The following is a 27,758-nucleotide window of genomic DNA, read 5'->3' on the forward strand; positions in this document are numbered from 1 at the left end:
GGGGGAGTGAGACGAGGGAGAAGCGGATGGTGGTAAATGAGCATTTACTGGAGAGCGACGGCCGGCAGGCAGCAAATGTTAATGAGCGTGTGGCAGACACACACACACACCAGCCTGTCGTACCTTGAGAGCACAGAGCGGATCTTCTGAAATGTCATGTGAGCAGGTTGGGGAGGGAGGCCTCAGGTTGCAGCTTTGACCTGCTCTCCTCTCCTCCGCAGCCTCCACCTGCGCCCGAACGTACGCACGCCGCTAGGCCAGCGGTGAGCCGATAATCACAGCGGTAAAGCCGTCTGTCTCTCTCCACACCGATCACTAATGAAGTCTCCCTATTAAACAGCTTTAATTCCAATTCCCCTCATCGCCACCATTCCTCTCTCTCTCTACCGCGGGTTGCTCTCTTGCTTTCTCTCTCTCTACACCACAGGTTTCATTTCTCTGGCTCTCTCTCTGGCTCTTTGGCTCTCTGACTCTCTAGCTCTCTGACTCTCTATCTCTTGCGCTCTCTCTCTCATGCCCTCTCTCTTGCTCTCTTTCTCGAGCCGGGCCGCATGCCAGTCATATAATTGAATAACTTGGCCTCTAAATGAGGAAAAGCTTTAATGGAGCGGCACGGTCAGAGCCCTCACTCTATTATTACAAGATTCTGGCAGTCCGAGGGGGTTTTCAATGGTCCATCACTGTATCACCTTCCCCAAATCGATGTCCTTTTCAAATAAATTGTAATTCAAATAAATTGTAATTGGGGCATTTGGAGAGATGTCCCTTCTCTTGTCACATAACTGCAGCATTTTGCAGAAGAGTGACTAGTGAGTGAAGTAGTGTTACAAGCAGTGCTCATAAACTATTTTGGTGAGCTCCATTGAAATATTAATGTGTTGGTCTGAGAGAAGTCTCTCTCTCTCTCTCTCTAAGCTGTGGAAAAGCTATGTGAAACTACGCCACCTGCTGGCTAACAGTCCCAAGTTCAAGCAGATAGTCAAACAGAAGCTAACACAGAGGGAGGTGGGTATCACACACACTACAGCACAGTACATCTCACTGCCCACCTGGCCTCATGATAATTAAGTATGACACATGCCAGTTTCATAAAATGGTAATGTCCTAGGAGCATAGGGCTGAAACATGTAGCAGTGTAATTACTATAACCATCTAACATCAGATTGTAGCCTTGTGCTGCAGAGCTGAGGTCCTGATCCATTCACAACCTGTGGCTTCTTTTCACCCTTGCAGATCCTTCTTAGGCTACTGCTATTAGTCTCTCCTCACAGCCACTCTATCTCTGGAGCGCCATGTGTCTGGCTAGTAATTTACACCTTATTAAAGATAAAATCCACATTAGGGGAAACAGCGCCACTGTTCGATCCACAGCGACTTAGTTTTTTTGTTGTTGATGAAAACGGAGAAGGGTCGAATTCTAGCTGGACTAGCTTTAAACCCTTAGAGCACTTTGAGCCCCTATAGTGCTTGTTTATCCTTCTAGCTGTGATTGCTCTTGCTGCCTTTGTTGGTCCTACATGTAGTTATTGTCTGCAGTACCTGCTGTTGAGGCTTTTGTAGCTCCAGGTCAGTCAGTGGTCCTAAATGTGTTTGTATAGTATGTTTCTTTTTTATGTTTTACCCTATTTTTCTCTCCCCAATTTTGATCTTGTCTCATAGCTGCAACTCGGGCTCGGGAGGCGAAGGTCAAGTCGTGTGTCCTCCGAAACATGACCCACTAAACCGTGCTTCTTAACACCCATCTGCTTCACCCGGAAGCCAGCTGCACTAATGTGTCGGAGGAAACACCGTTCAACTGACGACCGGAGTCAGCCTGCAGGCGCCCGGCCCACCACAAGGAGTCACTAGAGCGCAATGAGCTAAGTAAAGCCCCCCCCAGCCAAACCCTCCCCTAACCCGGATGACGCTGGGCCAATTGTGCGCCACCCTATAGCACTCCCGATTACAGCCGGTTGCACTGCGATGCAGTGCCTTAGACCGCTGTGCCACTCGGGAGGTGTGTGTATAGTATTTTATTAGGATCCCCACACAAAACATAAAACATGACATAAAATGTATTAACAACTTCATCAAAAGGACAGAACTACATACATTTAAAATAAGTATGCACGCTTTTATATGTGTATGACTTCATAATCATTTGATTAAAAGATGCTACTGAAAAATTTGAAAATGGAAATTCAATAACAATGAGGTGCATTGCAAAAAGGCTGAAACGTCTCACCTTTTATTAGTTACCACACGCTATGGGCTTCATTAGGTAAAATCCATATTCATAAACATGAAATAACCAGGCCTTGAATCTTGAGCCTTGTTACAGTTTATCGCCCTTAATCTGTGACTGGTTTGCATTTCTGAACATCAAATGTTATTAATCATTAGTTGTAATAGAGACATGAAGGGTGCCATAGCCAAGGGGCTACACCAGAAGTGAATGGTTATCTTGGAATGTACTGTGTAGGGAAAACAACCACATGTGGCAGGCATTGATATGGGGAGAGAGCCATGGATTAGTAATGAAGGGGGTCGAGGTCAGGTCAGGTCACATTAAGGGAGAAGGAAAAGTTTATCACTTAGTTTCCTGCCTAGCAATAAAGATAGAATGTTTAGCGAGAAGGATGAGACTCCACCCAAAATGGGGTACATATACACCACTATTGTAAACATATTTTTGTCAATTCAGCTGTTCGATCCTTTGGGAAGAATAAACTTGGTTTAAGTTTTCATAGTGTCCATCGAGTTCTTACTCTGGTAATTAGAACCTAACATGGGTTAGCTAAGATATAGTGTAACGTGTTACAGTCCACCAACCATGAAGGGTTATCTGAGCTATTGTGCTAGGCTTTGGACCTGCTCTTAAAATGAACAAGGTCCCGTTAATCAGATTGAGTTGTTTCGGCAGGTAGCCTAGTGGTTTGAGTGTTGGGCCAGTAAGGTTGCTTGATCGAATCCCTGAGCTGGCAAAGTGAAAATCTGTTCTTCTGCCAATGAACAAGGCAGTTAACCCAATTATTATTATTGTTTAACCCTTTCACACGTACCATCACACGGGTGTGATCGTTCTACAGTGGTCCCTGAAGCGTACGATCACACCTGTGTGATTAGAACACTCATTTAGAACGCTCATTTAGAACGGCCAGTTTCGAATGACGCAACAATCAGCGTTTGAGTTGGCCACACTTTTTTCAGAAATTATTTACACAAACACAGTCCTTACAAAGTTATGTCCAGCATGTGAGCAGTTTATTTTTGGATTCAATGTTCAGATATTCACAGAAGTATATATAGCATAACACAATCACCCTAATCGGAAAAATGTAGGCTACATTTGTCCTAGCGCTAACTGAGGAAAGATTGACCCAACACATGCAGTCATATTTTCTAACTCTTGGCTGACAAACTACAATATGAATTAGCTAATAGCAATTACTATGTATAATTAATCACATCACGGGTGAGCTCACCATTGATCGAAATAATTAGGTAAAGCACTTTTTAGAAATCGAAAGTAATCCGACGATTAATTTCAGCGCGCACCCATGCATTTTTTCCTCACAGAAATCGAAGACAATAAGAGAAGACAAGATTGGTCTGTTTATAGTATGCATGTTGAAAGGGTGTGTCATCTACCGTCGTTCACATCCCACCATTCATTTCCGGAAGTCCTCAAAAAATGAGTGAACTCTTACTCACCTCATTTTGTTATAACATCTTTGGTCAAACAGACGATTACGTGAACCCAGAATGCATTGTATGTCAACAAACATGGCTACACAGCTGGAATTAGCTTAGCTCATCATAATCAGTATAACCTTCAAAAAAGTTTTTTACACACATAATATGTGCCCATTACAATCTGTGCAAGAATCGGAATGCATGATTTGTCACCTAGATTTGAAAACATGTGAATAAAACCGTAAATACACAAATAATTGCCACACAAAACATTTTCTGATAGTGATTTATTGATACAAGTGGCGCGTGCCGGCAGTCAAACACGTACCCTCTCACTGTAAACCATTCAGTGTTGTTGTTTATGTATGTAGCTAGTGAGCTAAGCTGAAGCATTAGCAATGTCTTTCAAAAGGAGACAAACAAATGTGGAAATTCTGGAGATTTTTTTAAAATTCTGACAATGAGTCAGAGTATGAAAGTCAGGAATCAGATTCTGACTGAGTGAGGAGCTGCCCCCCAACCTTGTAGCCACTGAGAACCCTGAATCTCCCTTGTCCACTGACGAAGTCCCAGGTCCCTTTGAAGATGCTGGTGGTGATGGTGGCAGACTGACAGTGGATGAAGTACAGGAGTTCTGTGGTAGCCATTTCACCCCTCCTGGCCCTGCTGATTGTGTTGATGAGTCCCAGTCTGGAGTGCAACGCCCCTTGCCATTTCCAACTGAGGCAGAGTGCTTCAAGTTGTTTCTGACAGAGGAGCTGGTGGGAGACATAGTAGAGACCAATCACTATGCCTTGGAGCTACAGGATAAGAGAGAGCCAGGAGTGGGGGACAACCACAATTTGTGAAATGTATACATTCCTGGTGACAGTAAAGACTGCTTTCTAGTTCTGCTGCTATGACTGCATTTCATCAACGCTACTACCATCCTAAATGACCCGTTATACAAAATAAGAAATGTTAACAGCTGGCAGTAAAGTGGCATGACAAACGAGACGTCCATGTCCTCTCCACTGTCCATACAGCAACCATTTTGGCCACAGGGAAGGTGGACCACCTGACGGGAGAGAGAAACAAACCAGACAGAGAACCATCAAACCAGACTGCGTGCTTGACTATTACCTCAAAATGGGGGCAGTGGATAAGGCTGACATGATAAACAGCTTTGTGGAATGCACTCAGAAAACGAACAAGTGGTATAAGATATTTCTCCAGGGTAGCGTCAAAATACAACATGCCAATACTTCTGACGCATTTAGCATTGTTTTACAGAACTAATAGAATAATGTAACTAGCTACATAAGCACGATTGAATATAACACCATAAAAGGTGAGTAACATGAGTAACGTTACCTAGCGTGTCCACGGTTATAAGGAATGTACAAAAATATATTATGCTCCATGCACACAGTGAGCTACGGTAGAAACGGTATAACACGACACAGAAACTATTATAACGTAATTAGGCACTTACTTTGATAGAAACGCAGTCTTGATTTGAAGATGGGTCTCTGTAGTGACGCTTCTAGCGCTGAGACGCTGTGCCACTTGGGAGTCATAAGGCCAGGGTAGCTTCAAAATACAACACATGCTAATACTTCCCTGACGAAATTAGCATTGTTTTCCAGAGCTAATAGGAGAATGTAGCTAGATACCTAAGCATTGAGTATAACACCATAAATGTTATGAAATGAGTAACGTTACATCGCGTGTCCGCGGTTATAAGGAATGTACAAAAAAAATGACGTTACAGTAGAAACGACATAACACGACATGCAGAAACTATTATGACGTATTAACCTGTCTAGGATCAGCGTGGCGCTAGCGGCACCCCCCCCCCCCCCCACTGAAAAACCAGTGCCGCGAAATTCAAAAAAAATATTTTTTTAAAATATTTAACTTTCACACATTAACCTGTCTAGGATCAGCGTGCCGCTAGCGGCACTCCCCCCCCCCCCCCCACTGAAAAACCAGTGCCGCGAAATTCAAAAAAAATATTTTTTTAAAATATTTAACTTTCACACATTAAAGTCCAATACAGCTAATGAAAGACACAGATCTTATGAATCCAGTCAACATTTCCGATTTTTAAAATGTTTTACAGGGAAGACACAATATGTAAAGATGTACATCTATTACCTAAAAACACATTAGCATATTCCACCATCTTTTATTTGTCCACCAACACCAGTAGCCATCACCAATTCGGCTAAACTAAGATATTTATAGCCTCTAACCAACAAAAAAACTCATTAGATGACAGTCTGATAACATATTTATGGTATGGGATAGGTTTTGTTAGAAAAAAGTGCATATTTCAGGTAGATGGCATAGTTTACAATTGCACCCACCATCACAAATGGACTAGAATAATTACAATGAGCAACGTGTTTACCTAACTACTAATCATCAAACATTTCGTAAAAATACACAGCATACACGAATCGAAAGACACAGATCCTGTGAATACAGACAATATTTCAGATTTTCTAAGTGTCTTACAGCGAAAACACAATAAATCGTTATATTAGCTTAGCACATAGCAATTAGCAGCCCAGCATTGATTCTAGCCAAAGTGAGCGATAAAAGTCAACATCGCCAAAAGATATTAATTTTTTCACTAACCTTCTCAGAATTCTTCCGATGACACTCCTGTAACATCACATTACAACATGCATATACAGTTTGATCGAAAATGTTTATATTTAGCCACCAAAATCATGGTTAGACAATGTGAAATGTAGACAAGCTGGTAAAGAAAACGTCCTTGCGCCACTTAGACAGTGATCTACTCTTATACATAAATACTCATAAACGTGACTAAAAAATATAGGGTGGACAGGGATTGATAGACAATTTAATTCTTAATACAATTGCGTTATTACATTTTTTAATTTATCCTTACTTTTCAATACAGTTTGCGCCAAGCGAAGCTACGTCAAAAAACATGGCGTCCTAAGCCACTAAAATGTTTCGACAGAAACACGATTTATCATAATAAAAATGTCCTACCTTGAGCTGTTCTTCCATCAGTATCTTGGGCAAAGGATCCTTTCTTGGGAGAAATCGTCTTTTGGTGGAAAGCTGTCCTCTTGCCATGTGGAAATGTCAACTACGTTCGGGATGAACTGAAAAGCGTGACCAACTTTTCACATCGTTGCAAAAATAAATGTCCCAAAATCGCACTAAACGGATATAAATTGCTATAAAACGCTTTAAATTAACTACTTTGTGATGTTTGTAACTCCTATAACGAGTGAAAAGATGACCGGAGAAATATAACAGGCTAAACTAACGCTTGGAACAGGAGAGGGTCGGTGTCTTCCACGCGCGTTACGCAGCAAGAAAAGACTTGCTAGCTAAAGGTTTTTTTCATTTGTAGGGCCTGTGAACGAGCAATCGAGCCCGTTGGAATCGTCATCACGTAAAGGCATCCAGGGGAAGACGTAAGAAGTGTCCGTATAGTCATAGCAACGACAGTGCCCGTTTAAATGACTTCAGAAAAGTGGCCAACGTTTCTCAAATCTGACTCCATGTCAGGGAAATTGCTGTAGAATGGGCTCTGTTCCACTTAGAGACAAAATTTCAACTCCTATAGAAACTATAGACTGTTTTCTATCCAATAATAATAATAATATGCATATTGTACGATCAAGGATTTTGTGGGAAGCCGTTTAAAAAATTAGCCACATTAGCATAAATAGTCTAAACAGCGCCCCCATCCCCAACAGGTTAAAGTCCAATACAGCTAATGAAAGACACAGATCTTATGAATCCAGTCAACATTTCCGATTTTTAAAATGTTTTACAGGGAAGACACAATATGTAAAGATGTACATCTATTACCTAAAAACACATTAGCATAATCCACCATCTTTTATTTGTCCACCAACACCAGTAGCCATCACCAATTCGGCTAAACTAAGATATTTATAGCCCCTAACCAACAAAAAAACTCATTAGATGACAGTCTGATAACATATTTATGGTATGGGATAGGTTTTGTTAGAAAAAAGTGCATATTTCAGGTATATGGCATAGTTTACAATTGCACCCACCATCACAAATGGACTAGAATAATTACAATGAGCAACGTGTTTACCTAACTACTAATCATCAAACATTTCGTAAAAATACACAGCATACACGAATCGAAAGACACAGATCCTGTGAATACAGACAATATTTCAGATTTTCTAAGTGTCTTACAGCGAAAACACAATAAATCGTTATATTAGCATAGCACATAGCACATAGCAGCCCAGCATTGATTCTAGCCAAAGTGGGCGATAACGTCAACATCGCCAAAAATATATTAATTTTTTCACTAACCTTCTCAGAATTCTTCAGATGACACTCCTGTAACATCATATTACACAATCCATATAGAGTTTGATCGAAAATGTTTATATTTAGCCACCAAAATCATGGTTAGACAATGTGAAATGTAGACAAGCTGGTAAAGAAAATGTCCTTGCGCCACTTAGACAGTGATCTACTCTTATACATAAATACTCATAAACGTGACTAAAAAATATAGGGTGGACAGGGATTGATAGACAATTTAATTCTTAATACAATTGCGTTATTACATTTTTTAATTTATCCTTACTTTTCAATACAGTTTGCGCCAAGCGAAGCTACGTCAAAAAACATGGCGTCCTAAGCCACTAAAATGTTTCGACAGAAACACGATTTATCATAATAAAAATGTCCTACCTTGAGCTGTTCTTCCATCAGTATCTTGGGCAAAGGATCCTTTCTTGGGAGAAATCGTCTTTTGGTGGAAAGCTGTCCTCTTGCCATGTGGAAAAGTCAACTGCGTTCGGGATGAACTGAAAAGCGTGCCCAACTTTTCACATCGTTGCAAAAATAAATGTCCCAAAATCGCACTAAACGGATATAAATTGCTATAAAACGCTTTAAATTAACTACCTTATGATGTTTTTAACTCCTATAACGAGTGAAAAGATGACCGGAGAAATATAACAGGCTAAACTAACGCTTGGAACAGGAGAGGGTCGGTGTCTTCCACGCGCGTTACGCAGCTCCCAAAGAATGACTAGCTTCAGAGTTTTTTCATTTGTAGGGCCTGTGAACGCGCAATCGAGCCCGTTGGAATCGTCATCACGTAAAGGCATCCAGGGGAAGACGTAAGAAGTGTCCGTATAGTCATAGCAACGACAGTGCCCTTTTAACTGACTTCAGAAAAGTGGCCAACATGTCTCAAATCTGACTCCATGTCAGGGAAATTGCTGTAGAATGGGCTCTGTTCCACTTAGAGACAAAATTTCAACTCCTATAGAAACTATAGACTGTTTTCTATCCAATAATAATAATAATATGCATATTGTACGATCAAGGATTTTGTGGGAAGCCGTTTAAAAAATTAGCCACATTAGCATAAGTAGTCTAAACAGCGCCCCCATCCCCAACAGGTTAAGGCACTTTGATAGAAACGCACACATTACCAAAGGTATTATTGGTAACGAAAACAACTTTGATTCCGATGCAGGCGACAGGTAGAAAATATGAACACGTGTATGCAGGACGGCAGATGAGTAAATGTCCTGCACAAACAATTGAGAAGTGTTTGGGGAATTTTGTCCGGGTCAGAAATGTCCCAAAAATGAATTGGTCCGCAAAAGTAAAAATGACTACTTTTATGTGAATGAATAAGGCGGAACACACATCATTTCAAACTGTTATTAGAAAATAAAAAACTTGTTAGAAAATAATTTTAAATTGACAAATAAAACAGGCTGCGTGCTTTGGTTTGAGGGCAGCGCAGGTTAAATGTACTGTTACATAACAATCGCATTCTGGAATGTAGAGAACCTTCTAACATCACGTGCATAAAAAAACTCACGCTGGGGCGACCGTTAGAAATATTTGGAACTCACGCATGAAAGGGTTAAAAAATGTATTTAACCTTTATTTAACCAGGTAGGCCAGTTGAGAACAAGTTCTCATTTACGACTGTGACCTGGCCAAAATAAAGCAAAGCAGGTCGACACAAACAACAACACAGAGTTACACATGGAATAAACAAACGTACAGTCAATAACACAATAGAAAAAAGTCAATATACAGTTCCCCGGTAGGCCGGGGAATAAGAATTTGTAAATAAGAGCTTGTTATTAACTGACTTGCCTGGTAAATTTTTTTTTATATTTTTCAATTACGCTCCTGCTCATATAAAATGAACCAGAATCAGATGGGAGATTCACATAAGGTCCTTGGCTCCCTCTAATGCGTTCAACTCGGCCACAGATGTGAACGTAGCAACCTTGAATTTGTGTGGGGTTTCTTCCCTCTAAAGTGTCAACTTAATGGGTTCCACCTCAGCAACTTGTCTTACATTTTGTGATAATCTGCGTGTTTGTGTGCCCTGAGCTCAGTCAATTAGCCCGTTTCCCAGGTAGCGCTGGCAAGGAGCTCAGGCAGCGTCGCTAATGATTACTGATATTCCCACTGTCAACCCACAGAGCAATTAGTTCAACGCACACCAAGCCATCACAGCTCCAAGGGCTAGCCATGTCAGCGAGTCTTCACACAGCTAGAACAATTCAGCAACACTCTTATTATCCACAACCCCCTGGGAACATCATTGGGAGTGTGTGTCCTTGTGTACGTGTGTGAGCATGTGTTTGTGTGTTTGCACGTCGTTTGTGTCACTTGTTCATCCACAGGTCCGGTAAACGCTCATTTGTTGTTTTCTGCTGAACCGAGTATAAAATGGGCCTTTAAATTACAGAGAGAGGCCTTTCATCTCTTCAGAGAAAGAAGGGCTTGTTAGTGTTAGTGGAGGTTGATGGTTGGTGCTCTAGTTCTGTGACTGCCAGTATGACCGTTTAATGTGTGCATCTCCAAATGGCACTCTATTTTCTACTTTGTGCACTACTTTTAACCAGGTGCCATTTTGGACATGGCTACTGTAGGGTAAGTGAGGAGTGGAGGTTCCAGTGTAGGGGGCTCTCACCCCAGAGAGAAGCCCAGATGGTGTCTCTGTCTGCCTCTAGAGAGACTGCAGTGTGTTCCACCCCAGATGGAGGATCCACGGCCCCTGGCTGGCCACTTTGATTCGCTTCAAACACCACTGCCTGTCAACACACACACACACACACATGTAGCGATACCAACACACACACGAAAATGTAGGAACGTATGTAGCAGCGCCAACAACTGCATGCAGACATTCCGTTTAGGTGGAGTCTCCTCCTTTTCTCTAAACATGACATCTTTGTTGCTATGCAGGGAGTTAAGTAACTGTTCATTCTCCCTTAATGTGACCTGTCATGACCTCTGCTCCCATTCCTCGCTAATCCACAGCTATCCACCCTTATCACTGACCGCAACCATGTGATTGCCTTTTCCTTTCTTAGTAGCATTCCAAGCCCCTGGCTCTTATCCAACATTAAGTGACCCCACCATCTACAGTTGAAGTCGGAAGTTTACATACACTTAGATCCTTTTTCAACCACTCCACAAATGTCTTGTTAACAAACTGTAGTTTTGGCAAGTCGGTTAGGACATCTACTTTGTGCACGACACAAGTCATTTTTCCAGCAATTGTTTACAGACAGATTATTTCACATACAAATCACTGTAATCACCATTCCAGTGGGTCAGAAGTTTACATACACTAAGTTGACTGTGCATTTAAACAGCTTGGGAAAATACAGAAAATGATGTCATGGCTTTAGAATCTTCTGATAGGCTAATAGACATCATTTGAGTCAATTAGAGGTGTATCTGTGGTTGTATTTCAAGGCCTACCTTCAAACTCAGTGCCTCTTTGCTTGACATCATGGTAAAATCAAAAGAAATCAGCCAAGACCTCAGAAAATATTTGTAGACCTCCACAAGTCTGGTTCATCCTTAGGAGTAATTTCCAAACGCCTGAAGGTACCACGTTCATCTGTACAAACAATAGTACGCAAGTATAAACACCATGGGTCCACGCAGCTGTCATACCGCTCAGGAAGGAGACGCGTTCTGTCTCCTAGAGATGAACGTATTTTGGTGCGAAAAGTGCAATTCAATCCCAGAACAACAGCAAAGGACCTTGTGAAGATGCTGGAGGAAACAGGTACAGACATATCTATATCCACAGTAAACCGGGTCTTACCTCAATTTAACCTGAAAGGCAAGGAAGAAACCACTGCTCCAAAACCGCCATAAAAAAGCCAGACTACGGTTTGCAACTGCACATGGGGACAAAGATCCTACTTTTTGGAGAAATGTCCTCTCGTCTGATGAAACAAAAATAGAACTGTTTGGCCATAATGATCATCATTATGTTTGGAGGAAAAAGGGGGAGGCTTCCAAGCCGAAGAACACCATCTCAACCGTGAGGCACGGGGTGGTAGCATCATGTTGTGGGGGTGCTTTGCTACAGGAGGGACTGGTGAACTTCTCAAAATAGATGGCTTCATGAGGGAGGAAAATTATGTGGATATTTTGAAGCAATATCTCAAGACATCAGTCAAGAAGTTAAAGGTTGGTCGCAAATGGGTCTTCCAAATGGACAATGACCCCAAGCATACTTCCAAAGTTGTGGCAAAACGGCTTGGGCTAGGCCCCTTTTCTGTCAATTTCCGCCTGAATGACATGCCCAAAGCAAACTGCCTGTTGCTCAGGCCCTGAAGCCAGGATATGCATATAATTGGTAACATTGGAAAACAAACACTTTGAAGTTTGTAGAAATGTTAAAAATAATGTAGGAGAATATCAAAAGAAGAACAAACCTGAATTTGTTTTTGAGAGAGAGAGACCATCATCTTGCAATGGCAAGCATAAGGGCATACTCAATTATAGCTCCTAGGATGTGATTCCTATGGCTTCCACAGGGTGGCAGCAGTCTGTTCAAGGTTTCAGGCTTGTAACTTCCAAAACTAATAAGAAATATCAGTTTCAGTACAGGGACACAGTCTTGGAAATTAGTGCTTCCGCGCACCATGAAGACAAGATTCACCTGCTAAAATTGGTTTCCTATTGAACATACCTCTTTCCATAAGAAATATTAGAGTTTGATTACATTTTAGGGTATCTGAGGAGTAAATAGAAATGTAGTTTTACTTGTTGAAACAAAGCTTAGTGGTAGATCGGATTCCTTTCTCTGCATGTTCAACGATTGGATTACTCAAATCGATGGGGCCGACTAAACAGACTTTTTGGGATATAAAGAAGGATTTTATCTAACAGAACGACACTCCATGTTATAGCCGGGACCCTTTGGATAACAAATCAGAGGAATATTTTCAAAAAGTAAGTGAATATTTAATCGCCATTTGTGAATTTATGAAACCTGTGCCGGTGGAAAAGTATTTTGATGTGGGGCGCAGTCCTCAAACAATTGCATGACATGCTTTCACTGCAATAACTACTGTAAAGAAGACAGTGCAGTTAGAAAACAATAATTTAAGCTTTCAACTGATATAAGACACTTGTATGTGCATAAATGTTTAATATCCATCATTTTATGATTATTTATTTGTATTGCGCGCCCTCAAGTTTCACCGGAAGTTGTCCTGCTAGCGGGACGCCTATAAACTCTTAAGAATCGGACCCAATTTTCGCCTAAAATGACATACCCAAATCAAACTGCCTGTAGCTCAGGACATGAAGCAAGGATATGCATATTCTTGATACCATTTGAAAAGGTAAAACTTTGACGTTTGTGGAAATGGGAAAGTAATGTAGGAGAAAATAACACGTTAGATCTGGTAAAAGAGAATAAAAGCAAAAAACATGCTTTTTTTTCTTTTTTCTTCATCTTTGAAATGCAAGAGTAAGGCCACAATGTATTATTGCAGTTTAGACGCAATTTAGATGTTGGCCAGTAAATGGCAGCAGTGTATGTGCAAAGTTTTAGACTGATCCGATTTAACCATTGCATTACTGTTAAAAATGTTATAACAACTCTGCCCAAATGTGCCTAATTGGTTTATTGATACATTTTCAAGTACATAACTATACACTCTCCTCAATCAGTTGTGTTGTGACAAGAACTTTGAAAGTTTCTTCAAGTGCAGTCGCAAAAACCATTCAAGCCCTATGATGAACCTGGCTCTCATGAGGACCGCCACAGGAAAGGAAGTCCCAGAGTTGCCTCTGCTGCAAAGGATAAGTTCATTAGAGTTAACTGAATCTCAGGTTGCAGCCCAGGTAAATGCTTCACATAGTTCAAGAAACAGACACATCTCAACATCAACTGTTCAGAGGAGACTGCGTGAATCAGGTCTTCATGGTCAAATTGCTGAAAAGTAAACTCAACTAAATGACGCCAGTAAGAAGAAGAGACTTACTTTGGCCAAGAAACATCAGCAATGGACATTAGACTGGTGGAAACCTGTTCTTTGGTCTGATGAGTCCAAATTTGAGATTTTTGTTTCCAACCTCTCTTTGTGAAACGTAGAGTAGGTGAACAGATGATTTCCACAGGTGTGGTTCCCATCATGAAGCATGGAGGTGTTATGATGTGGGGGTGCTTTGCTGGTGACACTGTCAGTGATTTATTTAGAATTCTAGGCACATGGCTACACACCTCCAGGCTGTGTAAGGGCTATTTGACCAAGAAGGAGCGTGATGGAGTGCTGCATCAGATGACCTGGCCTCCACAATCAGTTGACCTCAACCTAATTGAGATGGTTTGTGAAAAGTTGGACTGAAGAGTGAAGGAAAAGCAGCCAACAAGTGCTCAGCATATGTGGGAACTCCAAGACTGTGGTAAAAACATTCCAGGTAAAGCTGGTTGAGAGAATGGCAAGAGTGTGCAAAGCTGTCAAGGCAAAGGTGGCTACTTTGAAGAATCTCAAATATAAAATATATGTTGATTTGTTTAACACTTTTTTGCATACTACATGATTCCAATTTAGAAAATATTACAAATAAAGGAAAACACTTGAATGAGTAGGTGTCTCCAAACTTTTGACTGGTACTGTATATATACTATTCGGATGTCCACAGAGGGCCGCTGGCGTGTCTGTGTGCCTGCCTTTGTGTGTGTGTGTGTGTGTGACCATGTTCCCTTTGATGCGCAGGAGTAGGATGGCATTGTTATTTATTCATTTCTTTGTTGTTCTTATTTCCTCGCTGCCAACTGAAAATCATTACATTTCAAACTGCATCATGGGTAATTTAGTCACTGTATCAGAGATACCATAGACACATGTCCCCAGTCCTAATTCTGATTTGTAGATGCTGTCTTTCTCAGCCCAGACTAAGTCTGTGTCCCAAATGGCACCATATGAGCCCTCTTTTCTACGTAGTGCACAACTTTTGTCCAATATATAGGGTCTTTTGGTCCGCACCTGTCTCTGGTGCTAACCAAACCTCATCTCTCTGGTGTTGTTACCAGTTGTCTTCTCTCCTGTAGGGCTGACAATGTGTACACTTTAGCCCTATAACGAGAGATTTCTGGGTTTCTACACACCCAAGTGTTTGTGTGTGTGTGTGCATGTCTGTGTGTATGTGCTCTATGTTTCTCTCTGTGTGTGTGTGTGTGTGTGTGTCGGAGCCAGCGTTAGCTGCAGGTCCTAATGAACAGCCTGATGCCTCTGGGCACGCTGCCTGAGATTGGAGTCCAGGCTCCCACACACACACACACACACACACACACAAATACACACACACATACACCCTCAGCCGCCATGCTACCCAATTCCAATGCCTCAATTAGCCAGGTCTAGTGGAGCTGTCTACTGCTTTCACTGTTATTGTGTCTGTCATGAGACGCAGGGGGTCGGAGCACTACCTAGAGAGAGGGGAGGAAGGAAAGAGGGCTGTGTGTGTACACCTCTGTATGTGTGTGTTCATGCTCTGTGTCCACTCTCCCTGTGTGTGTGTGTGTGTGTGTGTGTGTGTGTGTGTGTGTGTGTGTGTGTGTGTGTGTGTGTGTGTGTGTGTGTGTGTGTGTGTGTGTGTGTGTGTGTGTGTGTGTGTGTGTGTGTGTGTGTGTGTGTGTGTGTGTGTGGTCATTCTGTATGTACCTGTTTGTGCGTGTCTCTGTGTATGCATGTGTCTCTCTCTCGGTTCCTGTATCTGTAACTGTGTGGTGTAAAGATGGTTGGCTGTCCCCTGTAGCAGCAGCTCTAACCCAGTAGATCAATAATGTATGTGTGTTTGTCAGGAAGCTCTGCAGAAGATTTGGCAGAAGAACACCATGTGCCGGGAGGTGACCGTTGAGCTCACTAGCCATGGAAGACTGGCATCCGCTTCTGGAAGACTGGCATCCGCTCTGACGTCTATCAGGTAGGCAGGAGAGACGCTACGCTGCCACACTGCACCCAGCGTAACACACACTTAGGCAGAGACGCAGAAAATATATGCACAAGGACACACGCTCATGCAGCAAACAGATGCAAGCACATGCACACAGACACAGAGACACAGAAGTATTCACACTCGCACTCGCACACGCACACTGTACGCACACACACTGTACCCACGCTCACACAGACACACACATACACGGATGTACACTACCACCAGTTTTTTTTCTGCCATCACACCATAACATCACCAATGCATAGCAAAGAGACACACATGGCTAGCAGTTTGTTGTCAGGTCTGATATGTGGCCTGTAGCTAAAGGCTTCCATTGATGACATCCCAGCCCAATCAATCTCACAAACACACACACTCTTACCCCCACACACACACACACACACACACACACACACACACACACACACACACACACACACACACACACACACACACACACACACACACACACACACACACACACACACACACACACACACACACACACACACACCTGTCTCCTACTGAGTACCCAGTGAGTAAATTGGTCTGGGAGTGGACCAATGCGGATGTTGTCTGAGCCACTAAGCCAGCCATGCAGGCAGTAAGGCTGTAGCCTAGTCTGATGAGTTGAGACACGGTCTTGCTTTGTTAATTGGCTAGTTAACAAGGCCTTGGAGTAGTGTGGCCATGCCCTGTGGAGGGGTGCAGGCCAGCAGGGTGCACACTGTGGGCGGTGGGTGGGCAGGCGAGGGCCAGGGGTGGGCTAACAGATTGGGCTGCGTGGGTTAGCAGTTAGTGCAGAGAGAGAGAGAGAGGTGGAGCAGAGAGAGAGCGAGAGAGATGGAGCAGAGAGAGTGAGAGATGGAGCAGAGAAAGAGAAAGAGAGAGGGAAACGCAGCTCATTTAACTGACCTGTAGGAACCCTGGGCCCCCTGCAAGGCCCCCGGTAACACTAATTAAAACTTGCAGCTCAGCCTGCTCTTTGTGGTGGCGCAGGGTTAATGGATGTTCCACCCGCTACACAATGCTCCCCACACTGTTCTCCAGTCTGGCTTGATAAGACTCCTGCTAATGATAGCTCACATTGGTTACACTCTCTTTCTCTCATTTACTTGCTTAGTCTCTCTCACTCTCCAGCTCTGTATAGCTTGGTCTCACTCTCTTTATCGCTCTCTCTCTCTTTCTCTTTATCTCTTTATCTCCCTCTCTAACTTTCTCTCGCAGGCTCAATCTCACTGCCTCTGCATCTCTCCTCTCTCTCCCTCACTCCTTTCCTCCTTTCTCTCCTTCCTCCTTTCTTTGTTTGACACTTTTGAGAGATGTGACTCAGTGACAAAAACAGGAGAAGCCTGTCTGTTAGTTTCTGCAGGCACATTTGTGTCAACATGTTGAAATAGCGGTCTTGATTCGTTCGTGCCAAAATGTGAATTTCCCTCACAACTCTCATTTCCCTTCATGGTGAGAACACACACTTATTGGGCTTTTGATTATTGAATCTCCCTCTGTCGGAGCACCACTTAATAAATAATGACCAGCTGATTGATTTGACATGTTCTCGCTCTCGCTCTCCCTCTCCTCTTTTCTCTACTCTCTGTCGCTCTATCTCTATTCTTTCTCTTGCTCTGTGTCTCTCTCTCTCTCCATCTCCCTCCACCCATCTCTCGCTCGCTCTCTCCCCTCTCTGTCGCTCTCTCTCTCCCCTCTCTGTCTTTCTCCGCAGCATGCTATGGTGTTTTCACTGTTGACCCACCCCGTCTGCTACCACCACTGTCTGAAGCACCTGGACAAGCTGATTGGCTACGTCTTCAAGGAGCGCTGCCTACTACAGGTGAGACACACAAACGCGCACACAGCCAGCCAGCCAGCGGAACATCACAGCTGGAAGTAGTCAGGTAAGGACAGGTAATGGTAATCAACACTTTCTCTACAAGTCATACACGCCCCTGCAGCAGCCCGCAGCATGTCTATGTATGTGTAACTGCTGTGTGCTGTAATGATATTCTCCAGGATACACAATATAACACACACACAGTGTAGTCTTCCAGAATGTAACCTTTCTCAGATTAATGGGCCGAGCCATGGATGCAAGGACTCACCATCCATGTTATCAAAATTGTAGTTTTAACCATATTTTGATGCTTAATATTGTTTGTTTACATGTACTTTATTTACAAACATTTGAGTAAAACAAGCTTATATTTTGGGTTCTGATGGGGTACAACAGTTGAACTAAGCTCATGAGGCATTTGTTATATTTTTTAGTAATCAATGGGTACACGTCATTCATTTATAAGTCCAAAAATAGATTTAGCAACTGTGGATTACCCCTTTTTTAAAAGAGAAGGTTGCCTCATGATCATACACTCAAGGCCCTCTTAGTCACTCCCTGTTGAACAAGGGAGAGCTCAGATTTATGTTTTGAAAGTCTCTGATAAAAGTATTCTATTGAGAAAATGTGGTTTCCAGCTAGCTACGGTTTGAGTTATGATCCCGCAACACGTTTAGCTGGGACTGCTGCTCGGGCCTGGAATTTCGTGATTTTAGGGGCAAGGCCATTTGGTCGTGCCCAATCTGCCAGGGAACCAAGGCCATTAACCAAAATAGCCAATTTAGAGGTTAAATTGATTTGAAAACCTTAAAACATTAGTTACGCTGTTAAGAAAAACAAAAGTGTATGTAAATAAATAATTAGCCTACATGTCAAAGTATTGGCTACAGCCTGTCATGTTCAGACCTTTGCTTACATGAGGGAGGTGCCTGACCAGGTAGCCAAATGTATACAGCTCATGAAACATGAAACCAACACTTTACATATTGTGTTTAAATTGTTGTTCACTATACAGTACCAGTCAAAAGTTGACACCTACTCATTCAAGGGTTTTTCTAGATTTGTACTATTTTCTACATTGTAGAATACTAGTGAAGACATCGAAACTATGAAATAACACATATGAATCATGCAGTAACTAAAAGTGTCAAAATATCAAAGTATATCATATATTTGAGATTCTTCAAAGTAGCCACCCTTTGCCTTTATCAGGTATTAAGGTAAGACCCAAGTGCAGACTGTGTGAAGTAACAATGTTTATTGTAACAGGGGCAGGCAAACGACAGGTCAAGGCAGGCAAGGGTCGATAATCCAGAATAGGAGCAAAGGTACAGGACGGCAGGCAGGGTCAGGAACAGGCAGAGTGGTCAGGGGGATTGGGTACAGGGTCAGGACAGGCAAAGGTTAAAAACAGGAGGATGAGAAAGAGAGGCAGGGGAGAAGACAGGAGCTGACAGGACAAACGCTGGTAAGCTTGACAAACAAGAGGAACTGGCACAGACAGACAGAAAACACAGGTATAAATACCCAGAGGATAAGTGGGGAAGATGGTTGACATCAGATCAGGACATGACAGTACCCCCCCCCCCCCCCCCCCCCCCCTCACCCCCTCTAGTGACGCCACCTGGGTGGATACCCGGTTGACTGGGGTGCCGGCGGTGAAAGTCGGCGAAGAGGACCGGGTCCAAAATGTCTTTAGTGGGAACCCAGCACCTCTCCTCCAGGCCATAACCCTCCCAGTCAACCAGGTACTGGAAACCCCTGACCCATGGTTGAACCCTCAGGAAGCGTCTCACCGTGTACGCTGGCTGGCAATTGATGACTCGGGGTGGGGGCTACAATCAGAAGACAAGGGGCAGTCAGACATGGTTTTGACCCTAGACACAGAAAAGGTAGGAAAAACACAGAGGGTACGGGGCAACAGAGGACGAACAGCAGAGGGGCTAATGATCTTGGAGCAGGGGGGAAAAGGTCTCGGCTTCTGGGGGTGTAGCCACGAAACCATAGCGGCGTGCCAGCGCCTCAGGCTTGACCTTCTTGGAAACCGGTCGGTGCTGTAGAAGCGAAGTGGCCCGGGCCTTACTGAACCCCTCCTGGAGGTCCTGGTATTCTGCGGAGCTGGCGGAGAGGTCCGGGTCATTTTCCAAGCCCACAGGAAGACATCCCGGGGCAGGCAGAGCTGACGTCAGGCAATGTGTGTGGCAGGATGGGCACCAGTCCACAACGGCACCAGTAGCCCAGTCAATGGAGGGATTGTGTCACTGGAGCCAAGAGAATCCCAATACCCCGGCAACCTGCAGAGACTCAACCAGCAGGAATTGGATCATCTCCCTGTGGTTCCCCGAAACTCGTAGGTTGACGGGGTGGTCTGATGGGTGACCCGGCCTATAGAGCGCCCGTCCAGCACTCTAACACCCATGGTAATGGAGAGGGGTTGAGTGGGGAAGCCCAGGTCAGACGCCAGGGTAACGTCCATGAGACTCGCATCTGCCCCCGAGTCGTTGAATACCTGGAGAGACTTGGGCTGGTCGCCCCACAGCAGGGTGGCTAGGAGAGGGGGGGAGTAAGGGGAGAAGAACCATTATCTTTTAGACCCACCAGTGTACTCACTCCAACGAATGAGCTACAGGAAACGTATGATCTCTGTAATTGCAAACTAATATTTCTGTACCAAATATTAAGTTCTGCTATTCTGATGTATCAAATACTTATGTCGTGCAATAAAATGCTAATTATTTACTTAAAAATCATTCATCCTGATTTTCTGGATTTTTGTTTTAGATTCCCTCTCAGAGTTGAAGTGTACCTATGATAAAAATTACAGACCTCTACATGCTTTGTAAGTAGGAAAACCTGTAAAATCGGCAGTGTATCAAATACTTGTTCTCCCCACTGTATGTGTTGCACTTGATACACTTCATGTGCACTTTTTTTTAAAGAATCTTTAAAGAACACCGAACTGAGAAGGAAGACTTTAGTGTACTGTCTTTGACACTCGATTTATTCATCTCAAATGGCACCCTATTCCCTTTACAATGCACTTCTTTTGACAAGGGCCAATAGGGTGCCATTTGCGACACGGGCAATGTGTCTGACGTTTCTCTGTTTTCAGAACAGGGCTAAGTTACAATTCCAAGTAGCAGTTGTTTTATGTCAAGCTGTCAGAGAAAAATGACAGAGTTGTGCTTGGATGCTAGACTTCTACGTGTACAATGTCAAATACTTCTGAAAAACTCTTGCTGTTCTGTTCCTTTTAGTTACTATGAAAATAGATTTTTGGTTGAATTTGTTTCTGTTCAAGTATCCAACCCCGGCTGTGTCTGCAGCAATTATAAATATTGAAACCCTCTCTCTTAACATTTTACATTTATTTCTCATTGGAGCTTGAAATTGATTTGAAGTTGGCTGAACGAAGACAAGCATTTGAACCCCGAGCAGCCCAGAGAGAGGAGAGATGAATTGGAAAGTGTTTTTGCTGAGAGAAGCTACATTCTGATAATGTTAGATTGATAAATGCTCGACACGTCTTACTGGGCAGTATGACAACGATTTTTCTCTTTTCAATGTTTGTGCTCAGTTGACAATGTTCGATTCAGACAGACACACTGCTTTCCAAGCTCTCTAGTTTGCCCTGTCTCAAACCAAAGCAGAGTTGTGGGGAATATTGTGTAGTGTGCTGCTGTGCTACTGGCTGTTTTGTTATAAAATGCTTGATTTATTTATACTTTCTTCCATTTTATTCATATTTCTTTATGCTCACGTCCATATTACATACTGTCGCTCAATGTTTCAAGGATCAACCTTTCAGATGGTTGCTGTTCTAGTCTAGTCATATCTTGGAGGTCAAGGAACATCAAGTATGCTTTGCGTTTCAGTCAGATGAGTTGATCAACAGAGTAGGAGTACTGATTTGGGATCCGCATTACCTTTTTAGTTCATAATTAAAGGGTTATATTGTCAGGGAAGACCTGATCCAAGATCAGCAGTAATACTCTGAGATGCTAGATGCATACATCAGACAGTAGTGATGGGTGGGAAATCAATACAGTTACATATTGCAATATTATTTTAATTTTATTTTTGCTTCTGTAGGTTGCGTTGGCTAGCGCTATAGTCGGCTGTACCGGCGCCAAAACGCAGGAATGTTTCATCCTATAGCTTGTTCTCCCTCTTCTTTTTAAATAGTGAGCCAACATGTTTTCAGCACCTCTATTTCCCCTCTTGTCTCTCGGAAGCAGACATATAGAGAGCAATATGTTTGGAACATTAAATTGCAGTAAAATCACAATATCAAATCGCAATACATTTAGAATCGTGAGAATCGCAATACATAACATATCACCGGCTAAGTATCATGATAATATCGTATCGTGAGGTCCCTGGCAATTTCCAGCCCTATCAGACAGTCAGCCCATCAGTCACCATCACCACAAGATGTTCCTACTCTTCTCCCTCTCCAGCTGGCCATGACTCACCCCAGCCACCACCTGAACTTCGGCATGAACCCAGACCACGCCCAAAACTCCCTGTCCAACTGTGGCATCCGCCAGCCCAAGTATGGAGACAGGGAGGTCCACCACATGTATATGAGGAAGAAGGGTGGGTACCTATAGTACAACACATGCGTGCACACACACACCACACACACACTTCATCGATATTGATTAATGGATGTAACTTCTAACTATGCTGACGAACCAACCTCTCTCTGGTTGGTCAGGAATCAACACCTTGATCAACAGTCTCAGACAAGACGGCACATCCCCCTCCAGGTAGACTCTACTTCCATAAGGAGGTCTAAGCAATGTCACCAACCACTGATGCAGTGGACATTCTTAATCCCTTATCTAATACATACTTAGCAAATGCAAAGTCCCTAAATCAAGCAGTTGCTGTCCTGCTGTGCCTCAGTGTGGGGAGGCCCTGCACTCATTTCCATGAGTGAGTTCTAAGGAATTTCACAAACCACTGATGCAAGGGCCATTGTAATTCCAATACACCTTTGCATTGTGTGCTAATAAATGTGGGCTATTAGATTTGTGAAGGTTTGAGACAGAATAAATACACTTGAGCAGAATGAATCAACTTGATTCAAACCTGTAAAGGTCATATTTCAGGTCACTATTGGATTTTCACCTGTGATATTTGTCAGATTGTGTTGATTTGGTTGGTCTCCGAGACCTGTGGTTCCTGTGTAAATGTCTGATCTACTATAGACTGAGATGCCCATTAAATGATCTCTCCCTCCCTCAACTCTCTCTTTCTCCTCCCCACCTCCCTCCCTCCTTCTCTCTTTCTCTCTCACCATATCCTCCTCTCTCGGGCTCTTTCCTCTCCCTCCCTGTCTCTCTCTCTTTCTCTCCTCAACCCCCCTTCTCTCCTCATCTCTTTTTTTCTCTCTTCCAGGATCAATCACAACGAGCGGCTGGAGTTTCTCGGCGATGCCGTTGTGGAGTTTCTCACTAGGTGAGATTTATGTCCGTCAGGTCCCTCGCTTTCATTTTTTTGACAGACACCTTTGCTGTCACGATCGTGTGGCGGATTAACGGACCAAAATGCAGCAGTTGGAAAATACGCCATCTTCTTTTATTATAACACGAAGATGAACACGACACAAAAACACTTTAACAAAACAACAAAATAACAAAACGACCGTGAAGCTACAAACGTTGTGCACTTACACACACTGGCTACAAACGTTCTTACATAGACAATTACCCACAACCAATGAGAGCCTATGGCTACCCTAAATAAGGCTCCCAATCAGAGACAACCGAAATCAGCTGTCTCTAATTGGGAACTCATTCAGGCAACCATAGACTCTCCTAGATAACTAACCACCATAGACAATGCTAAACATCTACACTCAACACAAAACCATATACTACACCCATTAACCCCTTTACCAAATAAACACCCAAAACAACAAAACATAAACATTCCCCATGTCACACCCTGACCTAACTAAAATAATAAAGAAAACAAAGAATAATAATGCCAGGGCGTGACATAACCCCCCCCTTGAGGCGCGAACTCCGGGCGCACCATACACAGTCTAGGGGAGGGTCTGGGTGGGCTCCCCTCCACGGTGGCGGCTCCGGCTCTGGTCGTAGTCCCCTCGTCACCACAGTACCTAACCACCTCCTAGGCTTTCTCCAAACGACCCCCCTCCACATTAACCCCATTGCATTCAGGGGCAGTTCCGGACTAAGGGGCAGTACCAGGGTAAGAGGCAGTACCAGGGTCAGGGGCAGTACTAGGGTCAGGGACAGTACCAGGGTCAGGGGCAGTACCAGGATAAGGGGCAGTACCAGGGTAAGGGGCAGCACCAGGGTAAGGGGCAGCTCCAGGGTAAGGGGCAGCTCCAGGGTAAGGGGCAGCTCCGGACTGAGGAATGGCAGCTCCGGACTGAGGGACTGCAGCTCCGGACTGAGGGACTGCAGCTCCGGACTGAGGGACGGCCCATGGCTGGCTGACAGATCTGGCTGCTCATGGCTGGCTAACGGATCTGGCTGCTCATGGCTGGCTAACTGATCTGGCTGCTCATGGCTGGCTGACGGATCTGGCTGCTCATGGCTGGCTGACGGATCTGGCTGCTCATGGCTGGCTGACGGATCTGGCTGCTCATGGCTGGCTGACGGATCTGGCTGCTCATGGCTGGCTGACGGATCTGGCTGCTCATGGCTAGCTGACGGATCTGGCTGCTCATGGCTAGCTGACGGATCTGGCTGCTCATGGCTAGCTGACGGATCTGGCTGCTCATGGCTAGCTGACGGATCTGGCTGCTCATGGCTAGCTGACGGATCTGGCTGCTCATGGCTAGCTGACGGATCTGGCTGCTCATGGCTAGCTGACGGATCTGGCTGCTCATGGCTAGCTGACGGATCTGGCTGCTCATGGCTAGCTGACGGATCTGGCTGCTCATGGCTGGCTGACGGATCTGGCTGCTCATGGCTGGCTGACGGATCTGGCTGCTCATGGCTGGCTGACGGATCTGGCTGCTCATGGCTGGCTGACGGATCTGGCTGCTCATGGCTAGCTGACGGATCTGGCTGCTCATGGCTGGCTGACGGATCTGGCTGCTCATGGCTAGCTGACGGATCTGGCTGCTCATGGCTAGCTGACGGATCTGGCTGCTCATGGCTAGCTGACGGATCTGGCTGCTCATGGCTAGCTGACGGATCTGGCTGCTCATGGCTGGCTGACTGATCTGGCTGCTCTTGTCTGGTTGGCGGCTCTGGCAGATCCTGTCTGGTTGGCGGCTCTGGCAGATCCTGTCTGGTTGGCGGCTCTGGCAGATCCTGTCTGACGGACGGCTCTAGCGGCTCCTGTCTGGCTGGCGGCTCTAGCGGCTCCTGTCTGGCGGACGGCTCAGTGGGCTCATGGCAGACGGGCGGCTTTGCAGGCTCATGGCAGACGGGCGGCTTTGCAGGCTCATTGCAGACGGATGGCTCAGATGGCGCTGGGGAGACGGATGGCTCAGATGGCGCTGGGGAGACGGATGGCTCAGATGGCGCTGGGGAGACGAGCAGTTCAGTCATCGCTGTGCAGACGGCAGACTCCTGCCGGCTGAGGCGCACTGTAGGCCTGGTGCGTGGTGCCGGGACTGGTGGCACCGGGCTGGGGACACGCATCTCAGGGCTAGTGCGGGGAGCAGGAACAGGGCATACTGGACCCTGGGAGCGCACATTAGGCCTAGTGCGTGGTGCCGGAACTGGTGGTACCGGGCTGGGGACACGCATCTCAGGGCTAGTGCGGGGAGCAGGAACAGGGCATACTGGACCCTGGAGACGCACATTAGGCCTAGTGCGTGGGGCCGGAACTGGTGGTACCGGACTGGGGACACGCATCTCAGGGCTAATGCGGGGAGCAGCAACAGGGCACACTGGACTCTCAAGGCGTACTATAGGCCTTGTGCGTGGTACCGGTACTGGTGGTACCGGGCTGAGGACCCGCACATCAGGGCGAGTACGGGGAGAAGGAACAGTGCGTACAGGACTCTGGAAACACACAGAGGGCTTGGTGCGTGGTGTAGGCACTGGTGGTAATGTGCTGGAGACACGCACCACAGGGCTAGTACGGGGAGGAACAACAGGGCTCTGGAGACACCCAGGAAGCTTGATGCGTGGTGTAGGCACTGGTGGTAATGGGCTGGAAACACGCACCTCAAAGCTAGTGCGGGGAGCAGGAACAGTGCGTAAAGGGCTCTGGAGACGCACCTTAGACCTAGTGCTTGGTGCCGGAACTAGTGGTACAGGGCTGGGGACATGCATCTCAGGATGAGTGCAAAAAGTAGGAACAGGACACACCGGGTTGTGAAGGTGTACTGGAGACCTGGTGTGTATAGCCGGCATCAAATCTTCCGGAACTTTAACACGAGTTTTAGGCTGAGTACGAGGAACTGACACAGGTGGCATCGGACAGCTAATACGCTCCTCAGGAAGAATGCATTTCATACTCTGCCAAACCAACAGCTCTCTCTCTTCACTCTCCTCCAATTTCGTCAACAACTCTTCGAATGTCTCATAATCTCCCCTTCGTTCACTCTCCTCCAATCTGTCCAATAACTCCTCGACACACTCAGACTCACCCCTCAACTTCGCCGACTGCTCCAAGTGGCCCCCTCCAAAAAAATGTTTTTTCTGTCTCTTGGGCTTCCTCCCGTGTCGCCGTGCTGCCTCTATCTCTGCCTTGGGGCAGTGATATTCCCCTGGCTGTGACCAGGGTCCTCTCCCGTCTAGAATTTCCTCCCATTTCCAGAAATCCTGTATAGGTAGGTCCTGTTGCCGCCTTCCATGCCGCTTGGTCCTATGGTGGGTAATTCTGTCACGATCGTGTGGCGGATTAACGGACCAAAATGCAGCAGTTGGAAAATACGCCATCTTCTTTTATTATAACACGAAGATGAACACCCAAAACAACAAAACATAAACATTCCCCATGTCACACCCTGACCTAACTAAAATAATAAAGAAAACAAAGAATAATAATGCCAGGGCGTGACATTTGCTAATCGACCATGGCGACAAATCTCTCCCCCTCTTCTCCCCCTTCCCCTTACTCTACTCTGTGATTTCACCCTTAATTGGGGATTGGGTTGTAATTTCACCATAGCCCTTTTCATAGGGCCTTACTGAAAGTCTCCATGACAACCAGCAATTAGCTGTGTAAATGCTGCGTGTGTTATTGACTGAGTCACTCCCAGGTGAGAGGGTACCGTTGTGGCCCAGGCACCACTCAGCTTGCACTGCCAAACTGCTAATTACATGGAGCTATTATTACTACAGTCACTACCTCCCTACCTAGCTACCTCGCTGCATCCCAAATGGTACCCTATTCCTTATGTAGCCTTTTGGGCCCTGGTCAAAAGTAATGTACTACATAGGGAATAGGGTACCATTTGGGACACATATTTTCTTTGGATTGAAAGGTAGCTGGAGAGGGGGAAATGTCTGGGCTAGCCCAGCTTAGCTCATTAGGTAGTTTCTGCACGTCAAATCATATAAGCCTCACCGGGAAAAAGGTGAGCTGAGGGCTGCCCTGTTCATTTTAAAATGAAAACCTTCCTAGGGATGAGTTGTTGTTTTTCACTTCTCCCCGTTTTCCATTTCCGGCTGTTTGTTGTTAGAGATGAGAGCAAGTAATTTATTTCACCCCTGCCAATATATAGCCTTGAATAGAACTAGCACCAACTGCAAGAGTTTGACTGTAATAGGAGAGGACCGTTAGGAGTGGATGGCTAGGAGTCCGTTTTAACTATTTTACCCAGCGGAGGGTCTGCGTCCCAAATGGCACCCTATTCCATTTATAGTGCACTACTTTTGACCAGAGCCCTCAGTGTACTATAAAGCAGATACGGTGCCATTGGGGATGCAGCCATGGATGGAGTGAGTGAGGAAGGAAAGGGGTGGTTATCTGCTGTTTCTGTGGACTTGGGCAGTTCCTCTCATCTTGTGTTGCTCCTCTTCTGATGTAGGCATTC

At 44.8% G+C, this 27,758-nt stretch overlaps 1 pseudogene; it reads left to right on the top strand.

The window, feature by feature from the left end:
* LOC129860062 (ribonuclease 3-like) overlaps nucleotides 1-27,758 on the top strand; it is a 169,662-nt pseudogene that overhangs the window by 33,240 nt on the left and 108,664 nt on the right.

Source organism: Salvelinus fontinalis, chromosome 7, assembly GCF_029448725.1.
Source record: "Salvelinus fontinalis isolate EN_2023a chromosome 7, ASM2944872v1, whole genome shotgun sequence".
In the NCBI taxonomy this organism is placed as follows: Eukaryota; Metazoa; Chordata; class Actinopteri; order Salmoniformes; family Salmonidae; genus Salvelinus; species Salvelinus fontinalis.